Raw genomic sequence first — 6,225 nt, 5'->3', positions numbered from 1 at the left:
GCTAAATGGTCCCTAAGACAAAAAATAATTACTTTACTTAATTACACTAAAACTCCTCAAGTTTAGGATAATTACCAAAAAGTCATGCTTTCATGCACTTTACAAGGAAAGTAAACATTTAATATGTTTTTCTACAAAAGTAAAATGCAGATATCATGAAAATGAAATATCATGAATGTATGCCAAGCCAGAATCAAATCCGAGCACAAAAAGTGAGGTTATGCAAGAAAAAATGGAAAAATGACTAAAGGACGAAATAGGGAAAAGACGAAAAAAAGAATTTCCGAAAAAAGAAAGAAAGGAAAATGATCGGGTTATTACAGCAAGTGCTTCGACCGATAGGAGCCCAAAGTTTGGACATATTGCCTCGTGCGGACATAGAGATGGCCCGATTGTACGTGTTACAGAATTGTGAAGATGTTTTGTCATATGAAGAGTAAGTAGCTCATTGCATGTCATATCTTGTCAGTTTCTATGAATATATAGTCTATTTCTTAATATATGTACACAATTGTATCTTTAACATAATGTAATTGTTTAGAAAACACAAGGTAGAACTTGAGAGAGAAAATTTGCGCAATGTTCCTCAAAGACATGCTAAAGAATATTCGAGGTGGTTCGAAACAAAAGTAAGTCTATTATGCACCTATTGTACTTAATTAAATAAAATTCTTTAATTTTAATTAAAATGAACTGTCATTCATTTATTTAGCACTACACTTTTTTTAATAGATAAAGGAAATGCGTCATCATCTAAAGGAAACAACTTGTGATGATCTGTATTTATTAGCCTGTGGACCTCAATGTCTAGTAAGTCGATATTCTGCGTGTATGGTAAATGGGATTAGGTTCCATACTAAGGAAAGGGAGCAAAATCGACGAACACTGAATAGTGGCGTGTTAGTGAAAGGAGAAGACCAAGATTACTATGGTGTCCTAACAGATATTATTGAGTTAAGATATCCTCTAGGAAAAAAAAAATTTCTTTTTAAATGTGATTAGTTTGATGTTAGAATTGGTACCAGTGTACACAAAGATACCTATTTCACAAGTGTAAATGTAGCCAGTAGAGCATACAAAAATCAGCCGTTTGTGTTAGCAAATCAAGCATTACAATGCTTTTATGTCAAAGATAACAAATTACAAGGGACGTGGGAGGTAGTTCAAGATATAACAAGTAGAAACTCATTTGATGTACCTGAAAAAGAGGGTGAAACAGGAGTACATGATGAAATGCTCAACACTACAGCATACCAAGAGAACGAACCAAGCATCATGGATGGAGTTGTAGAAGCGGACTTGGACATGGATCCACTCCCTTTGAACAGGGACAATTTGGAGGGTGAAACTGTTAATGCTGAAATGATTCAAAAATGTAGGGGTGAAGTAGCCATTAATGACGACTTTTGGGATGTTGAGAATGATGATGGAAATGACATTCAATATAGTTCAGATGAGGAACCAAAATTAATGTCTGAAGATGATACTGATTTGGATGACATGTGAAGCTTTGTATTCTTAAGCATGTATCTTATTTTATGGTTTTTTGAATTATATTACCGAGCTTTATCTTTTGAGTTACTTTTTGTTTAAATTTCTCTTTAAGTATTGGTTATGTGCTTCATTAATTTGCATCTTTGATTTGGTTGACCAAATTAATTGTTATATTTTAGCATTTACTTGTTTTTTTTGGTTTTATGATTAATATTTAATGTGATCTGTTCAGTTATATTACTAGTCTTTATTTATTGACTTCCTTCAGGTTTATTAGCCTCTAATTATTGAATTTTTTATTCAATGCAATTATGTAAATATGAAATGATGACTCTAAATATATTCTATATATGCTTGTTTATTTTGATTTAATTTCACTTGATTCTTCATATTAGCTTGTAAACTAAATTATGGACACCTCCGAAGAACCAATGCGTAGAGTTTTAAGGTCCCGCAAGGCTGAAACTGAGCGATCATCTACAAGTTCACCTCCTACACAACTGAGTGGATCAGGTGATGATAAGAATTTAATAAATGAAAGAATGGAAGGTGAAGGTAGTAATGAGCAGATGGGGCCACAACTAAGAGGAGGTAATTATACTTCATCATTGATTAACCATAAGCTCTTTTGTAAAATGCCTATGTTTAATTAAGATGATGAATTTGTTTTTCAGGTCCGATACGAAAAAGGCGTGGAAGAGCAAAAACTGAATCCTTGTACAAAATTAAGGAAAACAACTGTCCGGTTCTAGTAGAGTTTGGAGAAGGTTATATTAAACCTATTGGTTTAAATAAAAAATTGTGGACAGCTGAGGTTGGCATTAATACACGAGATACTGAAGCCGTTCTAAAGTATAAAACGTAGAGGGATGTTCCAGATTTTGAGAAAGAGGTCTGCTATGACCATTTGATGGTAATGATAACCATCATTTAATGTTTGTTTTGTTAAAAATAAATCAGAGGTTGTTGGTCTAATGTGTTACAAATTGTAGCTTACCTTAATTTTACATTATAAAGGAGGTCTTTGGAGTGGATGTATATGCGAATGACACTGATTTTAAGCGAGTAAATAAGGGAATTTCCAGCGCATTGAGGAAATATAGATATAAATTGAAGTGTCATTTTGAAGAGCATCTTCCGATTGAGAATGCACACCGCCATCCTTACAATGGTATTGGTAATACTATTTGGGAAAAATTATGTGATACGTGGATGTCAGCAAAATTTCAGGTTCAATTTCTTAACTACTTATTTTTTACTATTTAATATAATAACTTCATTCACTAGCTATTTAGGTTTCCTAACTTGTAATATTGTTTGAATTACTACTTAGGAAATAAGTGGAAAAAACAAAGAAAATCGTTCCAAGAATGAGGTTCCACATTATTCTGGATCAATGTCCTTCGTCAGACGTTACGATGCTTATGTGTGTAATATATGAAACAATAATTATAATTTTTTTATTTTATATTCTACGTTCTAAACAATATATTTGTCTAATAGTCACTATTACTTTGTACTGCAGGTCAAACTCAAAGAAAGGTAGAGCCAAGAAGATGAGGACGGTGAAAGGGATGAGGATCCTGCTATTCGTTTGTACAAGGACACACATTTTAAGGAACAAGGTGGATGGGCACACGAGAAAGCTAAGAGGAATTTTGTAAGTTAACTATAAGCTAACATGTTGGATGAAGGGGGTCATATGCGGTTAAGAGGAATTTTGCGTTTTATAGGGGGTCACATGCCTTTAAGTGACCATTTTTGTCGTATATAGGGGGTCACATGCCTTTAAATGACCATTCTGGATTTTTTGTGCACAAATAGAGGTGGGGAATTGTTGCGGATGAAGTGTGGTTTTCTTGTTTTTTACTATTTAATATATATATTCCACCTTTCCTAGAAAAATCACTGAACTCAGAAATAATCAAGTGTAACTTGAAAATTTATATGCGAATATAATCACGCTCTCTTGAACTAATAAAGCAACAACCTATTTAATACTGAACATGTCCTTGACCACAGTGTTATACCCTTCTCAGTGAAATAGAAAATAATCATAATCATTGTTTAGAAAGAAAAAAACATTAAACTTAGACTTGTGTTAGCCAATGGCATTGTCTGTGCAACTTACCAGCCAGCCACAGTGGGTCAATGAGATGACTCAAAAGGATTCAAGGTCCCAATCTAATCTTCAACATTTTAAAGGGTTAGATTGTATATTGCTCCTTTAAGATCAGCTTGATGACTAGGTTTCTGAAGACTTTATCACCACTAACTTGTTTTATAATATGTGATGCAGAATTGTTTAAATTTCCACCATATTAAATTCATTTTCTTAACCCTTTCTCTGGTTTTTAGTACAAATTCTTCAGACATGAACTTGCAAAACATATTGGTTGCAGGACACACTAGGTTGCTTTGTTTTGAACAACTTGAATATTGAAATTGGAATGGTAAATAACCATGGTGTCCCTTTTTACATATTAGGCAGTTCTTAGAAAGCATTTGATGTGAAACCACATTTTTAAAATTAACTTTACAAGACACTGAGTGATTATGATTACCATGATGTGCACAGCTTTAATATAGATATGTTGATCATTTGCTGTAACGTATTTGAATAGACTGGTCTCATGATCTAGTCATTGTCCATCTTCTTTAAGATTCTCAATTATGGCATATACGATTATGGCCTACCACCAATCTATTGACTTGGAAATAGGCAAACTATTTGATGATGATATAGTCTACGTATAGTAAAAATGGGAAAAATATTGGATGATTTAGAATGGTTTACCACCGGGAAAATAAAAAATAAAGGGAAATAAACAAATTTAAAAGAAGAGTGTTGAACATATTTAAAATGTTCTTTTAGAATGCTCACTTAATCAGAAGTTGCATATCAATCAACTAATCTTAATCTGACTAGTTTGTTCACCTTAACTGTTATCCTATAATTTAATAACATGAAAAGGCTGTGCTTTGTTTCGGATTAAGCGGTTTGTTTAAATTCATCCCCGTGAGAAGAGCATTTGGGAAAGATTACTCAAGAATTGTTGCAGATGAAGATATTCCAAACGGGTTTTATTGAATTTTTTGGATTTGGAATCTGGGTTTGCCTGGAAAACAAGATTTGGTGATTGAGAAGAGGGAGTTGATTGCGTTTTCTGGGGAATTGGGAAGAGAGGAGTGGGATTTCTGGTGGATTTTAGAGATGGGATTCTTGAGTTTTATAATGAGGTGTGCAGGATTTGGATTTGGTTTGTGACGGCCCATGTTTTTCAACCCAGTGCGTCAATGATGAACCGAAAGTGATCCGATAACGGATCCGAAATGCGGAAGCTAAAGGATATACCAAGGTCTCTAGAGATAAGAGTCACTCCTAAGACACAAATGTGACCCTCCATGAGGTCACGGAACTTAAAGAGGACAAAAACGGAAACAAAGGTCAAAAAGGACAAATTTTGCTATCCAAGGGGCAAAAAGGTCGATTCACTATTAAAAGGAGAAACTTGACTCTAAACAAGTCAAAAAAGGTTAATACAACCTAATCTAATCATTTTAAAACATTTCAAGAGGTTCCATAGACTTTGGCTAAGAATCCCACAAAAGGTTGAAGTGAAAACTGACACTGCTTCACTAAAACATACATAACTCCCACTGTGTTTGGAATTTTGGAATGGGATTGGTACCATTGGAAAATCTAACTCAAAATCCTTGAGTTTAGGCTCAAGAATCACCCCATTTGGATTAGAAACGAAGAAGTTATGACCCGTTGAAGTCGGATGATCAGTGCTTAAACTCAACAGAAGCAAGGCTCGGGTTCTAGCTATTTCGGTCAACCGAAATGGATTTTTGGACAACCGAAATGAAAGTGCTGAGATCTGAAATCATAAAAAAAAAAAAAAAAAAAATGGGTTCGTGTTGCTTCGGTAGACCGAAATAAGGGTTCGGTCGACCGAAATGACTCTTGAACAGTGTTTTTGGCTACTGGAATGTGAGATTATTGTACAAAAACCAAACCATTTGACATCAGTCAACCAAAATGGAGTTTCAGTCGACCGAAACACCATGAAATGCTGCTGAAAAAGCTGCTAATAGCCTAAGGTGCTAAGGTCTAAACTCTACTTTGAATCCCTTCATGAATTGGTTCAAAATGCATGTGTAAAACAAAATTTTCATGAAGTTTGAGTGTGTGAACATACCAACATCTTTGATATGGATAAATAAACAAAAAACAATGGCCCATAGCCCCATACACATCATTTACAAGATTTTAACCCCTCAAACCTCAAGATTTGATTATAAGACATTTGAAGTAAAACTTTGTTATCAAAAGTGTCTAAGTACAAAAGCATACATGTTTTAATGTCAAAAGCAAATATTTGAGTGTTTTTACATATCAAGAAAGCTACTAAAGCTCCAAAAGTACCATATGATATGATATCAAAAGTCAAGTCATGCTAAACACTTGCATGTTAATATACAAAAATACTTTAAATAGCTAAAAAGCTTCTAAGGATGACGAGCATCCATGAACATGGACTCCTTACCTAAAAAACAACCCAAACCACTAGGGTGAGTAATCAAGTTACTCGTAGGAGAAGCATATACGTATACCCTAAAGTTTTAATATCATTGCAAGATAAATATAGACAAATACAAGGGAGCATTCCACTTAACGTCTATATTCAAGGTGTGCTAAGGGATCATCTTAAACTAACTTGAATG

Source organism: Cornus florida, unplaced genomic scaffold (assembly GCF_030987335.1).
Source record: "Cornus florida cultivar Cherokee Brave unplaced genomic scaffold, ASM3098733v1 CherokeeBrave_3.0.0_Hap2_Chr08, whole genome shotgun sequence".
Lineage (NCBI taxonomy): Eukaryota > Viridiplantae > Streptophyta > Magnoliopsida > Cornales > Cornaceae > Cornus > Cornus florida.
This window is presented reverse-complemented; position numbering follows the sequence as displayed.